This window comes from Hypanus sabinus, chromosome 16, assembly GCF_030144855.1.
Source record: "Hypanus sabinus isolate sHypSab1 chromosome 16, sHypSab1.hap1, whole genome shotgun sequence".
NCBI lineage: Eukaryota > Metazoa > Chordata > Chondrichthyes > Myliobatiformes > Dasyatidae > Hypanus > Hypanus sabinus.
The window spans coordinates 89,163,365-89,189,501 of NC_082721.1; positions in this window are offsets into that span (position 1 = coordinate 89,163,365).

The window sequence follows — 26,137 nt, forward strand, 5'->3', positions numbered from 1 at the left end:
AGCTCTGAGGGGCCGAAGGGTGCGGGGTAGCCCCCTCCTTTGTGAGAATCGCAAGATCACTATTGAGTCCGTTCAGGAGACCCAGGAAATGAGAGAAAGACATGCAGAATTCACAAAGATTGGAATGTGACCTGGCCTCCAAGAAGGCGGACCCATTGATATCAGCTATTGTTTCTTGGAGACGGACTTGTGTATTGTATCCTGTACAATGCATCGAAGCCCCAGGCAATGAACAGAGGGGGAGGTTGGTGGAGAGATTGCATCATCTCAACCTGATTGACATCTGAGACCCTGTGAGTCAGGATAAAAGAGGATCTGTGGGAACAGCCCCTCAGATGCACCAGAAGAAACGCTAGCGATCCCGTAATAGCAGAAGCTGGTGGGGAGGCCATGAGCATTCGGTTCCATTTTCTCCAGAACCGGTGTCCTTTACCACGGAAGAATGGCTTTTAGCTAACAACGGGGAAACCAACTCCCAACGACTCTCGAAGGATTGACAACATAAAAGGACTGGGCAAGTTTTAACCCGTCTTTCTTTCAAACCAAAACGCTGCAGCTTGAACAAACTAACAGTGACTTTTATATTTCCATCGGACATTACATTATCCCCTAGATAACGATAGAGCTATTTCTTATTGATTATTATTATACCCGCGCTTTTAGATTTAGTATTGTCGACGTATATTATCTGTATGTTTGCATTGATATTATTTTTTGTATTTTTATCAATAAATACTGTTAAAATAGTACCATCAGACTTCAACGGACCTCTCTATCTTTGCTGGTAAGTGACCCAGTTACAGGGTACGTAACAGTGTACTGCAGATCATGGTCTGTCTTGGGGATTTTGCTATTGCCTGCTCAGTGGGTGGAGGATGCTGATGTCTTTTTTCTGCTGAAGTAAGTGAGGGAGGGAGAGGGTCATAGCTTTGCTGCTGCTTGTGGATGGGAGAGAGGACTTTGGAGTTGTAACATTTTTATGGTCACTCATTCTTTGAGGCACTCTTCTATTTTCATGGATGTCTGTGAAGAACAAGAAATTCAGGTTGTATAGTCTATACATTCTCTGATGGTAGATCGAACTATTGAACTCTTGAACTCATTGGCCTGTAATTTTGTGATTTATGTATAGAGTATTTTTTAAACAATGGAACAGCATTAGCTATCCTCCAGTCCTCAGGTACCTCTCCCTTTGCTAATGATGTTATAAATTGCTAGGGCCCCAGCAATTTCTGCACTTGCCTCCTGTAGTGTCTGAGGGAACACCTTGTCAGGCTCTGAGAATTTATCCACCTTGATTTGCCTCAGGGTAGCAAACACCTCCTCCTCTGTAATCTATACAGGGTCCATGAAGTTGATACTGCTTTGTTTCACTTCTATAGACTCTGTATCTATCCCCTGAGTAAGTACAGATGTAAAAAATGCATTTAAGATCTCCCCCATCTGTTTTGGCTCCACACATGGATTACTATTCTGGTCTTCCAGAGTACCAATTTTATGCCTTGTAATCCTTTTGCTCATAACATACCTGCAGAATCCCTTAGGATTCTCCTTCACCTTGTCTGCTAGAGCAACTTCATGCCTTACTGATTTCTTTCTTAAGTGCTCTCTTGCATTTCTTGTACTCCATAAGCACCTCATTTGTTTCTACTTTCATATACTTGCTGTGCACTTCCTTTTTTCCCTCTTAACCAGGGTCTCAATAGCTCTTGAAAACCAAGGTTTCTTCTACTTGTTTTCTTTATCTTTTATTCTGACAGGCACATACCAGTTGTGTAGTCTCAAAATTTTGTCTTTGAGGCCCTCCCACTTTACAAGTACACCTTTGCCAGGAAACAGCCTGTTTCAATCCACTCTTGTCAGATCATTCCTGATACCATCAAAAAAACTGTCATGCCCAGTGATGTGAATGCTGCTTGAAAGAATCACCAAAGCTACATTATGGTGTTACCAGAGGTATCCATGCCTTATCAACATATAAAATATTAAACCTCCCGAAACAGAGGAATAGCAAACCTGGTGCAATATACACTAACTCCTCTTCATCACCCTCGAAGTTAAGACAGAGGCTGAGGAGAGAGCTCGTTGTTATGATTATTTATATGATCGGTTTATATGATTATTGAAGGCATAGGTAAAGGAAACAGCAAGTATTTTCCTCCCAAGGTCAAAGTGTCCAATACTAGAGGGCACCATTTAAGATGAAAGGAGGTAAATTCAAAGGAGATGTACAGGGCAGGAGCTATTACACAGAGTGGCAAGTGCCTGGAATGCACTGCCAGCAGTGATAGTGGAGGTAAATAGAATAAAGGCATTTAAGCAGCTTTTAGATAGGCCTGCGACTATGCAGTGAATAGAGGGATATGGACATTGTGTGCGCAGAAGGCATTTACTCGCTATTTATTTAGCTCAACATAATATCATGAGCCCAAGAGCCTGTTCCTGTGCTGCACTTTTCTGTGTCCTTTGTTTTATATTGATAGTTATCATCTCCATTTTATTTTGATGCTGCATGCAGATTATAATAGTGGAAACACTGCCAGGGAGCAACGGGTCAGTGCAAGGGAGATGGAGCTGAATTCACATCAGCAAAGAAGGAGAAATTAATCTCAGGAGCTTTGTTCATCAAACTCTTCCCTCTGTCCAGCTCAGAAGTTACTTTCGGCTCAATTTCACTGATGATGTCAATGATTGGGAAGCAATCTCATGCAGAGGTAATATACATGCATATATGTCGGTCTTTAATCAGCTTCCTTTGTAGTCCAGATAATGAGACTTCAGATTTATCTTGAACTATTAATTTCAGTTAAAGCACCATCTTAAAGGAGTCAAACATCCGAAAGTGCTTCACATGACAAAGTATGATACTAAGCCATAAAGTTCAAAGTAAATTTATTAACAAATACGTATATGTCACCATTTACTTACCCTGAGTTTCATTTTCTTGCAACAAAGAAATACAACAGAATCAATGAAGAACTGCACAGAAACAAAGACTGACAAACAACCAGCATGCGGAAGAGGACAAACTGTGCAAATACAAAAACAAAAATCATAATAAATAAATAAATAAATAATGCAGAGAACATGAGCTACAGAGCCTATGAAAGAAAGTCCATAAGCTGTGAAATCAGTTCAGTGTTGGGGTGAGTGAAGTTATCCACACTGGCTTGGGAGTCCGACGGATGTAGGATAATAACTGTTCCTGACCCTGGTGATGTGGGACCGAAGGCTCTTGTACCTCCTTCATGATGGCAGCAGTGAGAAGTGAGGAAATATTACAAACATAAGAAAATTGCTGGAAATCCAAAGCAATACACACAAAATGCTGGAGAAAAAGAATAAACAGTCAACATTTCGGGCCAGGACACTCTTTTCCATAGACGCTGCTTGACTTGCTGAGTGCCTCCACCATTTTTTTCATCTTGCAGAGGAAATATTAGACCAGTTTGGTCAAAGAAAAGTGATTGAGAGACACTAAGAAAGAGCTACAGAGAGACCTATAGGATGGGAATTCCAGAGTCCAGATGCTCTACAGCTAAATGTATGGTTACTGATGGTTGAAAGATTAAATTATGGGATGTGCAGGAGGCTGGAATTGGCAGAGGACAGAGATTACAAAGAGGACACGAGAGACTGCAGATGTGGAAATCTGGGACAACGAACAATCTAGAGAAGGAACTCAGTAGGTTGAGCAGCATGTGTGGAGGGAAAAGAATTGTTGACATTTTGGACCAAACCCAGCACCAGTCCTGGGACAGCATTCCATGTACCATCACTCACCGGGCCATGCCACTCACGGACTTGTGCTTTATCATAACTTGTGCTGTATTATAACTAACACACAGAAAACGCTGGAAGAACAAGCAGCGTCTATGGAAAAGAGTACAGTTGACCTTTTGGGCCGAGACTGTTCAGAAGGACTAGAGAAAAATGCTGAAGGGTAGAGTTAAAAGGAGAGGGGAGAGGAAGGAGAAACCCAAGGTGATGGGTGAAACTGGGGGGGGGAGGGGTGAAGTAAAGAGCTGGGAAGTTGATTGGTGAAAGAGATACAGGGCTGGAGAAGGGGGGAATCTGATAGGAGAGGGCAGAAGGCCATGGAAGAAAGAAAAGGCGGGAGGAGCACCAGAGGGAGGTGATGAGCTGGCAAGGAGATAAGGTGAGAGTGGAAAAAGAGGGAAGGGGAATGGTGAAAGGGAGGAGGGAATGCCCTCTGGATTTCCAGCATCTGCAAGTTTTCTGTAGTTTGTAATTGTATTATAACTATGTGTGGTGTGTATAATTGCATGTCCTGTATATTGAACCTTGACCTCAGAGGAATGGTTTCATTTAGCTGTATACATGTGTATAACCATATAACAACTACAGCACGGAAACAAGCCATCTCGGCCCTTCTAGTCCGTGCCAACGCTTACACTCACCTAGTCCCAGTGGCCCACACTCAGCCCATAACCCTCCGTGTATGGTTGAATGACAATTAACTTGAACTTGAGTTACAGATATAGGAAGCAGAAGGCGAGAGATGTAAGTTGTAAGTTGTGGAAACCAGGGCAGGAATGTGTTTAAATTGGTTAGATTGGTATGTTACCAAAGATACTCGCAAATATCTACAGATATGCCTTGCAGAGCATTCTAACTAGCTGCACCTCCATCTGGTCTGGAACATCCACTGCACAGGATCAGAAAAAGCTGCCGAAGTTGCAAACTCAGCCAGCTCCATCATGGGCGCGAGCCTCCCCAGTGCCCAGGACAGCTTCAAAAGGCAATGCCTCAATCGAATTGACGTTATTACTTACATCCTTCACATACATAAGGAGTAAAAATCTTAATGTTCGGTCTTTGTCTAAATGTACAATATGTAATTTATAATAAATAGCATGTACAGCAGGACAGACAATATAACATAGAAATATAATTGTATTAGCATAAATTAATCAGTCTGACAGCCTGGTGGAAGAAGCTGTCCCAGAGCCTGTTGGTCCTGGCTTTTATGCCATGGTACCATTTCCTGGATGGTAGCAGCTGGAGCAGTTTATAGTTGGGATGCCTCAGGTCCTTTTTACACACCTGTCATTGTAAATGTTCTTAATAGTGGAAGGTTCACTTCTACAGATGCTCTGGGCTGTCCGCACCACTCTCTCTGCAGAATCCTGTGATTGAGGGAAGTACAATTCCCATACCAGGCAGTGTCAGTGCCCCTGTAGAAAGTTCTTAGGATTTGAGGGCCTCTACCAAACCTCTTCAACCATCTGAGGTGAAAGAGGTGCTGTTGTGCCTTTTTCACCACACAGTCATTCGGTAAAGACCATGTGATGTTTATGCCGAGGTACTTAAAAGCTGATCACACTTTCAACCCCAGATCCATGATGTCAATCGGCGTTAGCCTGTCTCCATTCCTCCTGTAGTCCACAACCAGCTCCTTTGTTTTTGTGACATTGAGGGAGAGATTGTTTTCTTGATACCACTGTATCAGGGTGATGACTTCTTCTCTGTAGGTTGCCTCATTATTATTTGAGATTTGGCCAATCAGTGTAGTATCACCATTGTGTTATCTGTTGATCGGTTGTGTTGGTAGGTGAATTGTAGGGAGTTCAGTGTGGGTAAAAAGGTGGTATCCATCATTAAGAATCCCCATCACCTGGGATGTTGCCCTATTCTCATTGCTACCATCAGGGAGGAGGTGTAGGTGCCTGAAGGCACACATTCAGTGATTCAGAAACAGCTTCTTCCCCTCTGCCATCTGATTTCTGAATGGCTGTGAATGGACAATGAACCCATGAGCACTAACTCATTATTTTCCCTCTGTTTCTGCACTATTTATTTAATTTATTTATTTTAAGTACTTCCTGGTAGTGGGGATAAGCTCTGACAACCTATTAAATGCTCCCCATGGTGTCCGACTCAAATAGCTTTTAACAACCAAGTCTAGCTTCTGGCCTTCATGTGCCATTTAGGTACTAAGCCTGCTGGAACTATCTCTGTTGATAGGAGAGGGGCAGAAGTGCGTTACTGGTGTCTTAAAACCAGTTGCTCAAAGCAGATGGGTTCATCAGCCATGTTTGGCAATTCATCTAGGAGAAGGAAAACTCTGATCTCAAACCTACACTGCCTTGTGACTATACTCATTCATGGGGAGGGCTTTGACAGTAAACCCTGAGGAAAACTCTGGAGCTGGAATCTCTAAGGGAGTCCTACATAGAGTTCAACGCTGACTGGCAACTCTTGCGATGCCACTGGTGCTGAACTGTATCGGTCACCGTCCCTTTGGATTCGTCAGTTGCATAGACATGGAGAGCCAGGTACATGGGCGACATCTTGCTCTTCATGCTGTACTGCCCTTGTGTATCATGCAGACAGCTAAGACTTAACATCCATGGTTGAGCCTGACCAACAGAGGACCTCATATTGTAATTTATAGTTTTTATTAGTAAGTATTGCAATGTATCGCTACCACAAAAAAAACAAATTTCACAAAATATGCCAGTGATATTAAACCTGATTCTGATTCTGAAATGCATCAATATTTTTTTTAATTCAAGCTTTAGCTTGCTTTGGGTGCATTTTGTACCAACCACTTCAGTTAGTTTGGTGGTGTTCTTCATCAATTCAGGGATGTTTGAAAATCCATGTTGTTTACATGGCCTGTTAAACAGCAGTTAACTCAAATGGTACAGCACAATAAATAAATTAGTTCAAACTAAAGGTCTTGTCCATGGAGAACGGAGTTGGGGGAAATTGAGAACTAGAAGAGATAGGTTTAAGATGAGAGCCTTATATGAATGTTTTCACCCAGAGAGTGGCAGTACATGGAACAAGCTGAGAGGAAGTGGCACTTGGACAGGAAAGATTTACAAGGCTATTGGTCTAATGCAGGTAAATGGGATCAGCTCCGATGGGTGTATTGGAAGGCATGGGGATAAGATGGCTAAAGGGCCTGTTTTTTTTTTATGACCGTAATGATGGAACAGAAGGGTGTAAATTAGGAGGCTAATTAGGGTAGTTTCCTGAGTTGGTATCAGGACATACCCTCTTCTCATTGTTACCATTAGGAAGCAGGTACAGAAGCCTGAAGGCACACACACACAGAGTGAGTCAAGGACAGCTTGTGGGAGGTGAGAAGTCTCAGAGATGTCCAGTTTCCCAGAGAAACCCATCTGCATCAGGTGCACCAAGCTGCAGCTCCTGAGTGAACATAAGGAACTGGAGCTGCAGCTTGATGATCTTTGATTCAGATGGGAAAGTGAGGAGGTGATAGACAGCAGCTACAGGAGGCAGTCATCCCTACAATGCAGGAGACAGTTACTGGGTGAGTGTCAGGAGAAGGAGGAGAAATGCACTACTCGTGCAGCGTACACTTGTGTTTCCCTCAGTAATAATTATATGGCTTTAGATACTGTTGAGGGGGGAAGCCAAAGTGACTGAGTCTCTGGCACTGAATCTTGTGTTGTAGCTCAGAAGAGCAGTGAGATGAAGTGTTGATAGGAGATTCCAAAATCAGAGGACCAGAGATTAGATTCTGTGTGAGCAATAGAGACACCCAGATGGTGTGTTGCCTCTCTGGTGCCAGGATCAGCGATGTCTTGGATTGGGTCCACGGCATTCTCAAGGGCTAGGGTGAGTAACCAGAAGTCAGGGTGTACTGTACATTGGCTACAATGACATAGGTAGACAAGGTGAGGAGGTCCTGAAGAGAGATTTCAGGGAGTTAGAGAGAAAGTTGAGAAACAGGACCTCCAGGGTAGTAATCTCTGGATTTCTGCCCATGCTACAAGCCAGTGAGTAGAATGATTTGGCAGGTGAATGCATGGCTGAGGAACTGGTGCAGAGTGTGGGGGCTTCAGATTTATGGATCATTGGGAACTCTTCTGGGGAAGGTTTGACCTGTATGAAAAGGACAGATTATAGTTGAACCCAAGGGAGTCCAATATCCTTTTGGAGAGGTTGGCGAAAGTTGTTCGGGAGGGTTTAAATTAATTTGGCAGGGGGATGGGAACCAGAGTGATCGTGTTGAGGATGAGGTAGAATGATGAACAAACAGAAGTAGTGGGTAGTGAGACTCCTAGCAGAAAGAGGCTAATGACAGGGCAAAATTGAAGTCAACAGCATGAGTTGCAATGTAAAAGGTTGACAAAGTCAAAAAGGGTGAATACAGGACTGAAGATGTTATACGTGAATGTGCGCAGTATACAGAATAAAGTCAATGAACTTGTAGTACAGTTACAAATTTACATGTATGATGTTGTAGGCATCACTGAATCAAGGCTGAAATAAGATTATAGCTGGGAGCTTAATGTCCAAGGAGACATAAGGACAGGCAGGAAGACAGAGGGGGTGCCATGGCTCTGTTGATAAAAATGAAATCAAATCATTAGAAAGATGTGACATAGGGTCAGAAGGTGTTCAGTCATTCTAGATAGTGCTAAGGAACAGCAAAGGTAAAAAGACCCTAATGGAAGATATATACAGATCCCAAACAGTAGTAAAGAAGTGGTCTGCAAATTACAATGGAGATAGACAATACATGCCAAAAAGGGCAATTTTACAATAGTCACAGGGGATTTCAAGATGCAGGTAGACTGAGAAAATCAGGTTGGTGCTCAGGTTAATCACAAGAAGGGGAATTTCTAAAATGCCAATGAGACAGCTTTTTAGAGCAGCTCTTGGTTGAGCCCATTCCAGGATCAACTATTATAGATTGTATGTTGTGCAATGAATCAGAATTGTTTAGAGAGCTTAAGGTAAAAGAACTCTTAGGAAGAAGTGATTAAATAATATAACCAAATTTACCTTGATACTTGAAAAGGAAAAGATAAAGTCAGATGCATCTGCAGCACAATGGGGGGAAGGGAATTACACAGGCATGAGAGAAGAACTGGCCAGAATTGATTGGAAAAGAACACTGGCAAGGATGATGGCAGAGCAGTAATGGCTGGAATTTCTGGAAGCAATTCAGAAGGCACAGAATTTAAATTTCCCAAATAGAAATAAGCATTCTAAAGGCAAGATGATACAACAGTGGCTAACAAGAGATTTCAAAGCCAACATGAAAGCCAAAGAGAGGGCATATAATAGAGCAAAAATTAGTGCAGAGTTAGAGTATTAGGAAGCTTTTAAAAACCCACAGAAGGCAACTACAAAATCATTAAGATGATGGCAAATATGGAATACAAAAGTAAGCTAGCCAATAATATTAAGGAGGATACCAAAAGTTTCTTCTGTTACATAAACTGGAAAAGAGATGCAAGAGTAAATATCGGACCCCTGGAAACAATATTGGAGAGGTAGTAATGGAGGAAATGAAGTGGCAGGTGCACTGAATAAATATTTTGCACTGTGGAAGACACTAGCAGTCTGGTGGAGGTTCTGGATGTCAAGGATCATGGAATCTGTGAAGTTACCATTACTAGAGAGAAGGTTCTTGAGAAGCTGGAAGGTCTGAAAGTAGATAAGTCACCTGGAACAGATGGTGTACACCCCAGGGTTCTGAAAGAGGTGGGTGAAGAGAGTGAGGAGGCATTAGCAGTGACCTTTAAAGAATCACTAGAATCTGGAATGGTTCTGGAAGACTAGAAAATTGCAAATATCTCTCCACTCTTCAGGAAGGGAGAGAAGCAGAAGAAAGGAAATATAGGCCAGTTAGTCTGACCTCAGTGTTTGGGAAGCTGTTGGAGTCAATTGTTCAGGATGTGGTAGGAGAATGGACAAAGAAATGGCAGCTGGAATACAGTTTCAGGAAGTGTATGGTCATGCACTTTGGTAGAAGACATGAAAGGGTTGATTATTTTTTATATGAAGAGAAAATACAAAAATACAAAGGTTAATTTGCAGGTTGAGTCTGTGACAAGGAAGGCAATGCAATGTTAGCATTCATTTCAAGAGGACTAGAATATAAAAGCAAGGATGTAATGTTGAGACTTTATAAAGCACCGGGAAGGCCTCACAGAGTATTGGGAGTAATTATATGCCCCTTATCTTAGAAAGGATGTTCTGAAACTGGAAAGTGTTCAAAGGAGTTTCAAGAAAATGATTCCAGGATTGAAAGGCTTGCCAGTGAAGAGCATTTGATGGCTGTGGGCCTGTATTCACTAGAATTCAGAAGAATAAGGGGTGACCTAATTGGAACCTCTCAAATGGTGAAGGGCCTAGAAAGAGTGGATGTGGAGAGGCTGTTTCCCAAGGTGGGAGAGTTAAAGATCTGAAGACACAGGCTTAGGATAGAGGACTGTCCTTTTAGAATGGAGACGAGGAGACATTTCTTTAGCCAGAGAGTGGTGAATCTGAGGAATTTGTTGCCACAGGCAAATGTGGATGCAAGTCTTCATAGATGTTAAAGGCAGTGGTTAATAAATTATGGCTTAGTCATGGCATGAAAGGAGAGGGAGAAGGCCTGAAATTGGGGCTGAGAGAAAAAAAAATCAATTATAATGAAATGGTGGAGCAGACTCGATGAGATGAACGGTCTAATTCTGCATTTATATCTTATGGTCTTATCGTCTTGTAGTTTCTTCCCCTCTGCCATCTGATTTCTAAATGAACAATGAACCCATGAATACAACCTCACTACATTTTTATTTATTTCTCTTTTTACACTACTTATTTAATATAAACATATATACTTACTGTAATTAATTGTCTTTTTTATATATTTATTGTATATTGCATTATACTGCTGCTGTAAAATTAACAAATTTTGCGACAAATGCTGGTGATATTAAACCTGATTCTGATTCTGGTTAAGATATTTTATCGAAAGTAAATAGGAGATAACTTCATGTAATCTTGAGCCATCAGAAAGTGGATCTCTAGATTAAGGGAATTGTAAGCAACTTGTTCAATTATTACAAGTGGCATGCATTGTTGGAGGATGGAATGCAATAATAATCATTCCACATTTTCTTCAGTCATGGGTTATGACCTATTGATCTGAGATGAAAGGGCAAAAAAGAAATTGTAGCCAAAACTATTAGGAAGGAATTCTTGTTTCACTGTGCAGTTAAGAGAGAAATTTACCTCCATATTGCTTGGGAAATTATTTCTTTTATGTTTCTGAACATGCAGAGCTGTGTCAGAAATTCCTCTGTAGATAAATGATGCCCCCAGGCAGTCATGAAGTTCGGACCCCTTCAGTATCTTTGAGCGTGTTCAGATCTTTCTAGCTGAAAAAGTTGCACTTCTCTGACCCACTGACTTGATCAATCAGTAACCATTTTTAAGGTACCAACTGACTCATTAAGGCTCCATATTGGTGATTAGAACCTTTTTCTGCGTGAAATCCTTGCATTGGTCACAAAAAAAATGTTTTGACTATCTCAATGAAAGATAGTCCAGGAAAATAATGTTTTAAAGTGTACTTATCTAAGAGGGCAATGTCATAATCAGTCTGGTTCTGCTTGCTTCATGTTGAAGGAATCTGTTTTCTGATTCCCCTCTGAGCTTTCTCAATTCCTATAGCAAACTGGTAAACCAAGAGATGAGTTCAAATCCAACTAAAGCAGGTTGTCTCAATAATTCTAGTTACTTTATCAGCTAGCTTTTAATATTAATCTGGTTAATTTTTGGAATCCAATATCATTGGTAAGACTATTCCAAATTGTTCCAGACAAAGAGATGACGAGCCATCTCATGGAACTGCTGGAATCTTTCTCGTGAAGGTATTCTTGCAATGCTGTTGGCTTGAAAGATGGAAGTTTTCGATTTGGCAATGATAAAAGATGGTGATAAACTTGCTGGAGAACCTGCAGATGGTGGCCTCCTTGTATACTTGAAGTCCTTATTTTTTTTGCTGGCAGAGGTCATGGATTTTGAATGTCCATCATGAATCGGAGTTCATTTCCAGCATCCCCTGTTAGGATCCCCTGCTCCCTCTTGTATGTGTAATGTTTGGATCCCTTTCATTTATAGCAATGATTCCCCTTGGCACTAGATATGGACTGTTGTCTATGCATCCGTATCGGTTGTCTATGCATGTGTATTGATCTGTTGTCTATGCATGCGTATTGATCTGTTGTCTATGCATGCGTATTGATCTGTTGTCTATGCACGTGTATTGATCTATTGTCTATGCACGTGTATTGATTTGTCGTCTACGCATGTGTATTGATCTGTTGTCTATACATGTGTATTGATCTGTGTCTATGTATGCGTGTTGATCTGTTGGCCACACGTGCACATTGTTCTTTCTCGTTGCCATGAGAATACACCAGTTAAAGGCATCTCCCGCGTGCATGCCTTTATTTAATTTGATATGTAGCTGTCCAGAGACATATCAAATTGATGACATATATGAACATGAATGTCAGAAAATATCACAAACTGCATCACCAGTTACAGGGCAAATCAGTAAGAGGAAAGAGTTAAACAGTATGGAAGTCATCATGGGAGCTAACAAAGGGACGTGTGAATAACTGCTTACATTGTACACAGTTACAAATAGCAAAGTTAAACTGAAAATAACCTGCCGATAGCTTCCATCGGGAAAACTGATGCATTTGTTAGTGCTAATGAAGGCTGGGAGTCATATATTGAGAAGTTTGAACTGTGTTGTAACACAAACAATGTGATTGAGCAAAAAGAAAGCTCCCACACTTCTTAGCTTAATGGCACAAAAACATACAGTCTCTTACGCAATTTAGTAATCCCTGAAAAGCCAACAAGCAAGATATTCAATGAAATTGTTACAACTTTACAAAATCACTTGAGCCCTAAACCTTTGGTAATTGCTGAGATTTAAATTTTACAAAAGGAACCAGTCAAAGGATGAAAGCATTTCTGAATATATTGCAGAACTGTGCAAACCTTCCCAGTACTATGACTTCAGAGTTGGGCTTTCTGCTGCATTAAGGGATAGGCTTGTATGTGGCATGCAGAGTCAAAACACTCAAAAGGGGCTACTGTCAGAAAGAGACCTAACCTTATGCATTGGCCATTGACCATTGCAATACTGTTAGAGAGTGCAGCAAAGGATGCAGCAGAGCTACAGAAAAGGTTAGAATGTGAAATGCACAAAATGTCCCTGAACGGGGAAAAAAGTCAAAAATATTATTGATGTTTCAAATCATCCCCTGATACAAGTGACCATTGGTTCAAAGCAAAAGTTTGCAGAAGGTGTCATAGACAATGACACATAGCAAGATTATACAAGGCAGACAAAAACCAGAACCAAGTGAAAGTTTCAAACACAAATGCATAAAGTGACCGATGTGAAACAGACAACATAGAGTTTGACAAAGGTGAGCTGTCATGCCTAGAACTGCATAGTATTACTGAAACAGATCACAAAGTCAAATGGATCACAATAGATGTGTCTGGTATGTAACGGAAAATAGAATTGTACACAGGGTCAACTTTATCTATAATTTCAGAGGCTACAACAGACTGATTTCTAAGATACCATTAGAGAAGACCTCAGTGATGATCTACGTAGGTGAATAAGTGTCTGCTGAAGGCAAACTGAAAGGGAATGTGATGTATGGTGGCCAGTCACAGCAGTTAGAGCTTTATGTTTTGAAATGTGGAGGGTTAGCACTCAATCAAAACTCTCAGTTTGACATCAAGAGGGAACTGCAACCCAAATGGTAGCACTAACCAGAGAGTGTCACAGCTAATGAGAAGGTGTTTGAGAAGGGTATTGGTAAAGTCAAAGGCATGATAAAATGAGTGCAGTGGATAGAGGGGAACAGATGGATGTTATTTTCTTGTATTTCCAGAAGGTATTCGATAAGGTGCCGCATAAAAGACTTATCCATATGATAAGGATACATAGAGTTGGGGGTAATGTATTACTATGGATAGAGGATTGATTAACTAATAGAAAGCAGAGACTTGGGATACATGGGTAATACTCTGGTTGGCAATCAGTGAGCGGTGTGCCGCAGGGGTCAACGTTGGGCCTGCAACTGTTCACGATATACATTGATGATTTCGAAGAGGGGACCAAGTGTAGTGTATCTAAGTTTGCTGATGACATTAAATTGAGTGAAAAAGCTAATTGTGCAAAAGATACAGGGCATCTGGAGAGAGATATAGATAGATTAAGTGAATGGGCAAGGGTCTAGCAGATGGAGTACAATGTTGGTAAGTTCGAGGTCATCCACTTTGAAAGGAAAAGATTGACTTGTAATAAGCCTATCTGCAAATGGAGATTGAGGAGTCAAGCAGGAAATTCCTCATAATCAACACTCACAAGGGATGGTTTCAGTATAATCATCTCGCCTTTTGCGTCACATCAGCTCCAGCAGTTTGGGAAAGTGCAATGGACTGAGTGTTCCAAGATATCTCAGGAACATAATGTTACCTTGGTGATATCATTGTGACTGGCAAGAATGATGAAGAGCACCTCCAGAACGTTGGTAAAGTGCTTACCAGGCTGAGTGAGTATGGTCTGCATGCAAAGAGAGAGAAATATGAGTTTCTCAAGACTGAGATCTCATATTGTGGACTTGACATTGACAAGCATGGCTTACATAAGTCACAAGAGAAGATGGAAGCAGTGCTGGAGGTACCCAAACTGGAAAATGTGTCACAACTCATGTCATACGTGGGCCTTGTGAACTACTAACGCCAGTTTCCTTCAAACATTGCTACAGTTCTGTACCCATTGAACGCACTGTTACAAACAATGGGATTGATCAGAAAGAAGTGAAAGAGCATTCAAGGAAACAAAGAGACTCATAACATCTGATGAACTGCTCACCCATTATGACCCATCCCTGTCAGACTGCTGTGAGATACCTCCCCTTCTGGTATTGGAGCCATTTTGTCATACACTAGAGATGGATCTGAATGCCCGTTTACATTTGCCTCAATATCACTGATGGGCACAGAATGCAACTCTGCACAAACTGACCGAAAGGCCCTAGTCTATTATGGGGAACAAAGAAGTCCACCATATCTCTGCTGACAAAAATTTACACCAGTGTCAGATCATGAGCCCCTTGTGTCCATTTTCAATCCCAGGAAGGGAATCCCAGTGATGACTGCTACCCAGATACAATGTTGGGCACTATTCCTAGAAGCCCATTCTTATGACATAGAGTTTAAGAGCCTAAAAAACAACACAGCAACACTGATGGCTTGTCACGTCTTCCACTGCTGGCAACTGTAGAAGAAAAGTCTTCATACTGTGACCCAGCAGAACAGTTCCACACAGCATTGATGGACCATTTGCTGGTAACAAATTCTGAAATACAAAGGGAAACAAGGAATGACTCAACATTGTTGAAAGTTTATGAAATCACCATGCAAAGATGGCCAGCTCATGGTAACCCTATGTTTCCAGAGTTCTCAGTGAGGTGAGACCAACTGTCAGTTTGTCAAAGAACGCTGATGTGAAGATCTCATGTTGTGGTTCCCCCTAAACTGCTCACCAGAGTGTTCGAGAATCTGCAAGAAGGACAGCTGGGTACAGTCAAGATGAAGAGTCTTGCCCAGAGCCACACATAGTGACCAGGATGGATAAACATATTGAAGACTTGGCCAAAAGTTGTTTTAGATGCCAAGAAGTTCAAAATGCACCCCCACGGGCACTGTGGCCATCAGCACCACAGCAAGTACGTTTTGACTTTGCTGGGGCTCCATGTTTCTGACTGCTGTGGATGCTCATTCAAACTGGATGGAGGTTATAGCTATGAAGTCAGCCACATTAGTAAAGACTAGCTCTGCACTGAGGGCTACCTAAAATGGCTTACCAAAACAAATTGTAAGTGACAATGGACCGCAATACATGGCAGACGAGTTCAGATGATTCATGACAATAATGGCATTTGATATTTCAAGTCAGCTCATCACCACCCAGCAATAAATGGGTTAGCTGAAAGGGTTATCCAAGCATTATGAAATCCACTAAAGCTATGGACATTTCTCTTCAGCTCAAGGAGGACCATTTCCTTTTTGTGTATCAGATCTCTGTTCATGCCATGACAAATCAAACACATGCAATGCTATTCATAAGCAGGAATCTGAGGTCTTGCATAGACCTCCTAAAACCAGACCTATGGAGGTAAGTGCAAAAAAAACAGTTCAAGCAGTTGCCAAGTGAAGCAGCAAGGAGCTTCAAGATTGGACAGGAAGAGCCAGCATGTGATTATTGAGAAGACAGATGGACACCCTGTAGTATAGCTAAAAGAACTGGACCACTAAAATACATAGTGGATGTTGGAGATTAAACATGGAGATGAAATACTGGATGCTCAACCGAAGAACACACCTAAGTCGATTGCATCCAACAAGACTGACATATTACAGCCACCGGACTTACATCTTAGTGATGATCATGTCACTGACAGCAATGTAACACCAGCAACTCAGAATATTGTCTCAGACAAGACACCTGCCAAACCTGATGCCACTCCACAGGTCCAGAAGTGCTATCATGAAAGAAACAGAATGTCATCAAAAGACTGTACATTAATACAGTGAAGTTAGTTATGGACTGTCATTGTGAAAGCATATTTATTTGGAATATAGGTTTATGAAAGGGAAAATGGACATTTTTGCACATATACAGTTTTATGTTACATTAATTTGGAGGGGGAGGAAGGGTAATGTATGGATCTAGTTCTTTTAGAGCAATAGCATCCCTTAGCACTACGTATGGACTGTTGTCTATGCATGCACATTGATCTGTTGACTATGCATGCCCACTGTTCTCTTGCTTTCTCGCTCTTTCACTGCAATGTGAATACACCAGTTAAAGCCACCTCCATGTGTGGGCCTTTACTTAGTTGGTATGTAGTTGTGCACAGACACAACAATATGTGCATGGATTTCCTCAGGTACTCCAGCTTCCTCCCACAGACCGAAGACATTCTGGTCAGTAGGTTAATTTGATGTTGTACATTGTCCCATGATTAGCCTAGGGTTAAATCGGTGGGTTGCTGGATGGTGTGGTTCCATGTGCCAGAAGGGCCTGTTCCGTGCTGTACCTCTAAATAAAATAAAATTTCATCGACTGTAGCTCAGCATTTAATATCATAATTCCACAATCCTGATTGTGAAGTTGCAGAACCTGGACCTCTGTACCTCCATCTGCAATTGGATCCTCAACTTCTTAACTGGAAGACCACAATCTGTGCAGATTGGTGATAACATATCCTCCTCACTGACAATCAACACTGGCGCACCTCAGAGGTTTGTGTTTAGCCCATTGCTCTACTCTACATACACATGACTGTGTGGGTAGGCCTAGCTCACATACCATCTATAAATTTGCTGATGATACATTGTTGGTAGAATCTCAGCGGTGACGAGAGGGCATACAGGATAAAAGATATGCCAAATAGTACCACAGCCACAACTTGGCACTCAACGTCAGTAAGATGAAAGCTGATTGAGAACTTCAGGAAGGGTAAGATGAAGGAACACAAACCAATCCTCATAGAGGGATCAGAAGTGGAGAGAGTGAGCAGTTTCAAGTTCCTGGGTGTCAAGATCAATGAGGACTTAACCTGGTCCCAACATATCGATGCAGTTATAAAGGCAATACAGTGGCTATACTTTATTAGGAGTTTGAGGATATTTGGTATGTCAACAAATACACTCAAAAGCTTCTATAGATGTACCGTGGAGAGCATTCTAATAGGCTGTAGCACTGTCTGGTATGGGGTGAGGGTGGGGGGGCTACTGCACAGGACTGAAAGAAGCTGCAGAGGGTTGTAAATCTAGTCCATTCCATCTTGGGTGCTAGACTATAAAGTACCCAGGACATCTTCAGGGAGCGGTGTCTCAGAAAGGCAGAGTCTATTATTAAGGACCTCCAGCACCCAGGGCATGCCCTTTTCTCACTGTTACCATCAGGTAGGAGGCACAGAAGCCTGAAGACAAACACTCAGCAATTCAGGAACAGCTTCTTCCCCTCTGCCATCCGATTCGTAAATGGACATTGAATCCTTGGATGCTACCTCACTTTTTTAAATATACAGTATTTCTGTTTTTGCATGTTTTTTTAAAGATCTATTCATCATGCATATACTGTAATTGATTGATTGATTGATTGATTTTTTTACATTTTACTTAGTTTCTTTTTCTCTTCTACATTATGTATTGCATTGAACTGCTGCCACTAAGTTAACAAATTTTTTCATCACATGCCGGTGATAATAAACCTGATTCTGATTCAGGTCACATTTCTTCTCCATTTTAATGTTTTAAGAACTTTTAAGAATTTAGCGTTTAAGAATTGCAGTGCATTTTGTAGGTGGTTCACATAGCAACTACTATGAACCAATGGTGAAGGGAATGAATATTTAGGATGGTTGATTGGGTGCCAATCAACTGACTGCTCTGTTCTGCATGCCAAGCTCTTTAAGTATTGTTGGACGTGCTTTCATCGACACAAGTGAAGGATATTCTGTTGCAATGCTGACTCATGCCATTTAGCTTCTGGAAATGTTTTGGAATGTTGGAAGATGAATCACCAAAGTCACTGACCTTTGAGATGTCTACTGTGAAATGTGTCTGGCACCTAACATGTTCATGTAAAGGAAAGTTTCAATCTGATCTAGTTCATTATTTCCTACCTAGAACTTATCCTGGTACCTAACGTTAAATGATAAGGCCATATTCCCCACATCCTGCCATACATTGCTGATATACCCTTCTTGTCTCCTTCCTGTTCTTCAGGAACGTTGGTCTATAGACTTCCACAAGATTTCTTTGTGAGAGAGCTACACGTCCTGTACCTAAAAAAGTGGCCTCAGAATGTATGTTCATGGATTTCTGCTGCTGCAGTGCATCCATTTTAAGGTTCGATGTGTTGTACACCCAGAGGTGCTCTTCTGCACACCACTGTTGTAACGTGTGGTTATTTGAGTTAGTGTTGCCTTCCTGTCAGCTTGAATCAGTCTGGCCATTCTCCTCTGACCCCTGTCATTAACAAGCCAATCATGCCCAAAAACTACCACTCACTGCATGTTCTTTCTTTTCACAGCATTGTTCATAAACTCTAGAGACTGTTGTATCAGATCAACAATTTCTGAAATACTCGAACCACCCTATCTGGTACCAACAATCATTCCACAGTCAAAGTCACTTAGATGACTATGCCTATGCCACGACTGTGTGGCTAGGCCTAGGTCAAGTACCATTTATAAATTTGTTGATGACAATTGTTGGTAGAATCTCAGGTGGTGATGAGAGGGCGTACAGGTGTGAGATAGGCCAACTGGTGGAGTGGTGCCGTAGCAACAACCTGACACTTAACATCAGTAAGACGAAAGAGTTGATTGTGGACTTCAGGAAGGGTAGGACAAAGGAACACATACCAATCCTCATAGAGGGATCAGAAGTGGAGAGAGTGAGCAGTTTCAAGTTCCTGAGTGTTAAGACCTCCAAGTATCTAACCTGATCCCAACATATCGATGTAGTTATAAAGAAGGCAAGACAGCAGCTATGCTTTATTAGGAGTTTGAAGAGATTTGGCATGTCAACATATACACTCAAAAACTTCTACAGTTGTACTGTGGAGAGCATTCTGACAGGCTACATCACTGTCCGGAATGGAGGGGCTACTGCACAGGACCACAAGGAGCTGCAGAGGGTTGTAAATCTAGTCAGCTCCACCTTGGGTATTGGCCTACAAAGTACCCAGGACATCTTCAGAAAGCGGTGTCTCAGAAAGGCGGCATCCATTATTAAGGACTTCCAGCACCCAGGGAATGCCCTTTTCTCACTGTTACCATCAGGTAGGAAGTACAGAAGCCTGATGACACACACTCAGCAGTTCAGGAACAGCTTCTTCCCCTCTGCCATCTGATTCCTAAATGAATATTGAATATTTGGACACTACCACTTTTTTAAAAATATTTTTAAATATTAATTTCTGTTTTTGTTTTTGCTTTCCTCATGTTTGTTCTGTTTTTGCATGTTTTTTAAAAATTTACTCAATATATCTATACTGTAAATGATTCTGATCATGTTTCTCCTCTATTTTAATGTTTGGTCTAACTAACAGCCATTGTACTTGCATCAGGCATTCTTATCTGTGATCCTGATTGCAGTTTATATACCACCAGTGGCCAACTATAAGCAAGCTCTCATGACACTGCGCTGGATATCTTCAGCCTCTGTAAACAAGAAATAGCCCATCTTGACACATTTCAAGTTATAGTCGGAGACTTCAACCAGACATGTCTGACGAAAGCATATAGCCTATAGCACCAGAAGGTCCCAAGACACTAGACCACTGTTACACTATGATAATGCCTAAAATTCCTTGCCTAGATGGCATTTTGGTAGATCGGACCACTTGGCTGTCCTCTGGATACCTGCATACAGACAGAGCCTAAAAAGCAAGTCACTAGAGATTAGGACAGCTAAGAGGTGGTCACAGGAGGCTGAGGCACAGTTACAGGATTTCTATGAGTCAGTAGACTGAGCCGTGTTCAAACACTCATCTGAGGGTCTGAATGACTAAACCAGGGTTGTAACAGACTTTATTAAGACAGTTGTAGATGAGTGTGTCCCTACAAAATTGTTGTAAGGTCTTCCCAATCAGAAACTCTGGATGAACTCCAAAATCCAGAATTTGATGAGAGCCAGATCTGTTGCAAGGGAGGGACTGGGGACAAACCCAAGTGCAGGACAGAGGCATGAAGACAGGGTCGAGAGAAGCTAGGTCAGTCGTGAACGTAGAACAGATAACCAGAGGAGTCTTGACTCGAAGACAAGGTTTTCATAGAATCTCTAGAGAATGGAGTGGAGCTTAGAACTAACACTCCTAAGGGATCAGGAAACGAGGTTAACATTCATTGGAATTGACCAACGAACTGACAACCCATGGTTGTGACTCCAGGGTTATTTTCCTATATTCTCTGATGGGAACCAGGTGTGCTGTAATTAATTGAACTAGCAGCAATTGGGAATCAGACAATGGGAATTAAGACACAATCAAGGAGATAGGAGCGAGAAGGGGAATAGCCAGACAGGACCATGACAAGATCAAAGGCATTCAAGTCCGGAGATCAAAATGCTACAAGAGGTGCAGGTATAATCTCTGGAAAACCACCTCACAGACAAAGTGGAGATCCTGGACTAAACTGCACTCAATGGGAGATGTTTGACAGCTGTGGCATGGTTTGAATGCCATAACATCTTCCAAAGTTAAATCAAGTGATATGGGGTCAGCATGGCTTTGTTTCCAGATGAGCTCAATGCCTTCTTTGCTTACTTTGACCACCAGGACATGGAGGAACATCATGAATCCCACATCCTGATGATTTTTTGTTCTCAGTATCTGAAGATGACATGCAGGCTGCCTTCAGGAGAATGAATCTTTAGTACCTGACCAAGTACTAAAGACCTGTGCTGACCAACTGGATGGTGTGTTCCTGGACGTTTTCAACCTCACACTTTAGCAGTATATGATACCCAACTGCTGCAAGCAAACTTCAAACAGATCAGCGCCCAAAAATTGTGTGGTGACTTGCTTCAATGGCCAGTTGCACTTACATCCACAGTGATGAAGTGTTCTGAAGGTTTGTGATGATGCATATCAGCTCCAGCCTGAGAACTGGCTTGGATGCACTCCAATGGCCCACAGCAGATGCTATCTTATTGGTTGTTCAACCAACCCTGGAACATCTGGAGTAAAGCTGCCTACATCAGGATGCTCCTTATCAGTTACAGCTCAGCAGTTAACACCATCATCCCCTCAAAACTAATTACTAAACTCCAAGACATGGCCTCAATACCTCCTTTTGCAATTGAATTTTGGATTTTTTCACTTCCAGACAGATCCCAGTCATTTTGGATTGGCAAAAAAAGTTCCTTCACGATGTCTACCAGTACAGGAGCACACCAGGGATTTTTACTTAGTCCCCTGCTCTACTCTCCTTACACCTACAACTGTGTGGTTAAGTACAGCTCCAACACCATATACACGTTTGCTGATGACACCACTATTGTGGACTGAATCAAAGATAGTGATGAATCAGCATACAGGAGGGAGATGGAAAATTTGTCTGAATGGTATCATAAGAACAACCTGCAACTCAATGTCAGCAAGACCAAGGAGCTGATTATTGACTTCTGCAGAGTTAAACAAGAGATCTATGAGCCAATCCTCATCGGAGGATCGGAGATGGAGAGGGTCAGTAACTTTAAATTCCTGGGTGTTACTATCTCAGAGGACCTGTCCTGGACCCATCATAAATGTAGTTGCAAAGAAACCATCTCTGCTTCCTTAGGAGTATGCAGAGATTTGGCATGACATCGAAAACTTTAACGAACTTCTGCAGATGTGTGGTGGAAAGTGTGCTGACTGGCGGCATCACAGCCTGGTGTGGGAACACCAATGCCTTTGAATGGGAAATCCTTCAAAAATTAGTGGATTCAGCCCATATGGGGCCAACATAATGGATAAAGCCCTCTCAACCATTGAACACACCTACATGAAACGCTGTCGTAGGAAAGTAGCAACCATCATCAAAGATTCTCATCACACAGGCCATGCTCTTTTCTCACTGCTGCCATCAGGTAGGAGGTAGTAGAGCCTCAGGACTCACACCACCAGGTTCAAGAACAGTTACTACCTCTCAACCTTTAGGCTCTTGAACTAAATGGGATAGCTACATTCATCTATTGAGATGTTCCCACAACCAATGTTTTCACTTTAAGGACTCTTTATCTTGTTATTTCATTCTCTCATGATTTATTGATATTTATTCATATTTGCATCTGCACAGCTTGTTGTCTTCTATGCTCAACTTGATCTTCCATTGATTTTGTTAATGTTAGTATTTTGTAGATTTGCTGAATATCCCTGCAGGAAAAAGAATCTCAGGGTTGTATGTGGTGACATGTATGTACCCTGATAATAAAATTTACTTTGAACTTTAAAAACTGAACCTCTTGACCATCAACACACACAAAATGCTGGTGGAACACAGCAGGCCAGGGAGCATCTATAAGGAGAAGCACTGTCGACATTTCGGGCCGAGACCCTTCGTCAGGACTGACCTCTTGACCATGTCTGCATTGAGTTGCTGCCACATGATTGGCTCATTAGATACTGTATTTGCATTAATGAGCAAGAGTACAGGTGTACCTAATACAGGTGGTCACTGAGTGTATAAACCTTACCAGGATTGCCTTGGGGTCTACTCAGTCTAAACATTTGCTTGGAGTAGACTTACTAGACCCAGCTCATATTGATGTGATATAAACTATTATCTCTTCAGCCAAAGGCTTAGGTCAACATTAAAGACCTGTCCAAAATCTGTCCTGAACTAAATCCATCAGCCCCTATCTCTAAAGTGAAGTAGTTTAATGATCTCACACCAAAGTCAAGGTTTTGCACTGATCAAGCTTGTCATCAGAGAGACAGAACATATAGTTAGTTCATTGTTCCTTTTGTAGAGTCAATATACTTTATCCTCATTAATCCAGAAATATAGGGGTATTAGATGAGTTGTCATAGTAGTACTCACCTCGAGTTGAGTATGATATTCTCCTAAAGGGTCTGTCTATAGGTGGGCCGGAGAGAGTCAAATCCAGGATCCACATATTCTGGTGCAGAGTGGGTAAGAGCAAGTGGTGGCTGGGTCTTCTGGTTGTTTAATCTCTCCTTTCCCAGCTGTCTCTTTGTGGTGAATTACATATACCTGTCTGGACACGCCCCCTGCTGACTGCTCCTGTGGCTCCTCCCACAGACCCCTGTATAAAGGCAATCAAGGCCTGAGCCCAGCCTCTCAGTCTCCAGGATGTAGTATGGTGGTCACTCACTGCTTGTTCCTTCTTCTAGTCAATAAAAGCCAATATCTTGCCTTACATCTCAGAGTGAGTTATTGATGGTGCATCACTCTTGTTCTCTGTGGTGCAGTAGAAGTCATAGCCCAGCTGTCTCTTGAACAGATTTCCTCCAGGTGCATCTATTGAGTGCAATGTCTATGAGATGTCATGTTGAATTCCTTCAGACTGATCTTGATGTTATCTTTGAATTGTTTCCTTTGTCCACCAGGGGCTCACTGGCTCTCCTTCAATCTGTTTGGGAAGACGTGAGTAATGCATCCAGATGACATGACCTATCCATTGGAGTTGGTTTTGCTTTATCGTGCTGGAATTAGATGAGTGTGATACTGACTACTTATAGTTTTACCAGACTAAATATCCTTCACAGGTGTTTTGGGGCTCTCTTTCCAGATTAACTTGTCTTTGTTGCAATTGAATCCAGCTGGAAATAAATCAAATAAACAAAATCACATTTTCATGCTGATGTGTGGATCCAAAATTATTTTTAAATTTTCAATACTGCACCATAAGTTCATAAGTTATAGGAGCAGAAAGAGGCCATTCAATCCTGGCTGTATTTTTAACCTCATTCTTCCACCTTCCAACAGAAACCTTAACTCCCTTACCACTCACAAATCTTCCAATTTCTGGTTTAAGTACTGCTAATGGAACCATCCTCTCCACCTGCCTTTCAGCATTCAGCAAGATTCAATTAAGATTTCCCCTCATTCAGGCTAATATTTTTTATTGTTTGTATGAACTTCTAACAATTAAATGTAGCTCCAATAGTAAAACCATGGCTGCACTTCCAAAGTGCCCAAAAGGCAACAGAATGGTTTGGAATCTCCTGCACCACATCGTGTGGATGAAATCTTACTGGTTTTAGGCAATCGTTGCACCAAAGGTCAGTGTGGTGAACTATGTGCCTGTCGGGACACGCCCCTGCTGACTGCTCCTGTGGCTCCTCCCACAGGCCCCTGTATAAAGGAGACCTGCGGCCTGAAGATCGGCCTCAGTCTCCAGGACCTTGTATGATAGACACTCACTCCTGGTTCCTTCTTCCAGTCAATAAAAGCCGATATCTCGCCTACGTCTCAGTGTGAGTTATTGATGGTGCATCAGTCAGCAAACCCCATTCCAGCCTGCATCAGAACCCATACCCTGCCATGCCATACCAAGAGTCAAGTTTTTGTTATGTGTACATCAAAACATACAGTGAAATGTATCATTTGTGTTAATGATCAACACACTCAAGAGGCTTCTGGGTGTTGTGTATTTAATATGTCAGTTATATTGTAAATATATTGCTTTATAAAACATTCTTTGTTTACATAATTCATTACATGTTAAATGTAAAAGTACGTGAATGGCACATGTCATGGTGCTACCATGTCCTATGTGTGCACCTTGCTAAAAGTAAAGAATGAAGTAGATATGCATCTCTCGCTTCCGTGTGTTTTCTTTTAATTGAAAAACATAACACTGGGGGGCAGCCCACAAGTTGCTATGCATTGTGACGAGAGCATAGCATGCCCAACAATGACAAACTACAACAGCAAAACAAGCTCTTTCCCCCCTCCATTCCACACATGCATATATTCCTTAATTCCCCAGGACAGGCCTCCAGTGAACACGTACTTGGGCCTGCAGACCTCCTCAACGAACACACAGAGACTGGCAGACTCGGCTCTGGTCAATGAGCTTCAACTTCCAGACTTCTCATTTTCCCTTGGGCCTCGATCCTTGGTATTGATCCTAGAACATACTGGTCACCATACTTAAGGCCTCAAACTCCAGTCTTACCGATCAACAGATCCAGAGGGTTATGGGAACTTGTTCCATTCTTCCCATCCAAATGAGCCATCAGCGATGGTTATTTCTTCTACCTCCTCATATGAGAGATCTCATTGTACAAAGTCACATTTCAACAACTGATTGACAGCTTCTGAATTCTTTAATTTGCTTTCTTATGGTCTACCCCTTCTCTGGTAACATCTGTGACATTACCAGAAAAAGACGAATCTTATGGCATTTCACTGACCCAGGAAACCCATCCTGATCTGCTAAAAATATGACCCATTCACTCCTTGGCCTTACCTAATCCAAAGCTTTTAAAATGTGAGTTGGGAATATACCCTGTACCTTTATACAGCAGAAATAGTGTCCGTCTACATTATAGTGAGCATTTGTTTGAAAAAAGCAAAAAAATATAGAAAATGTTTCCAACCTGTCTCTTGTGCTGTTAGTGATGACCTTCAATATTTTATTAACTGACTTACCAATACTCTAAATCTCCAGTGATTTTATTCTCTGAGGGGGTTGTTAACATGAATATCTCAATATTCCCATTCTAATGTAGCTCCTCCTTCAGTAGGGTCATCCACAAATCAGCCATCAACAAGTACCTTCACAA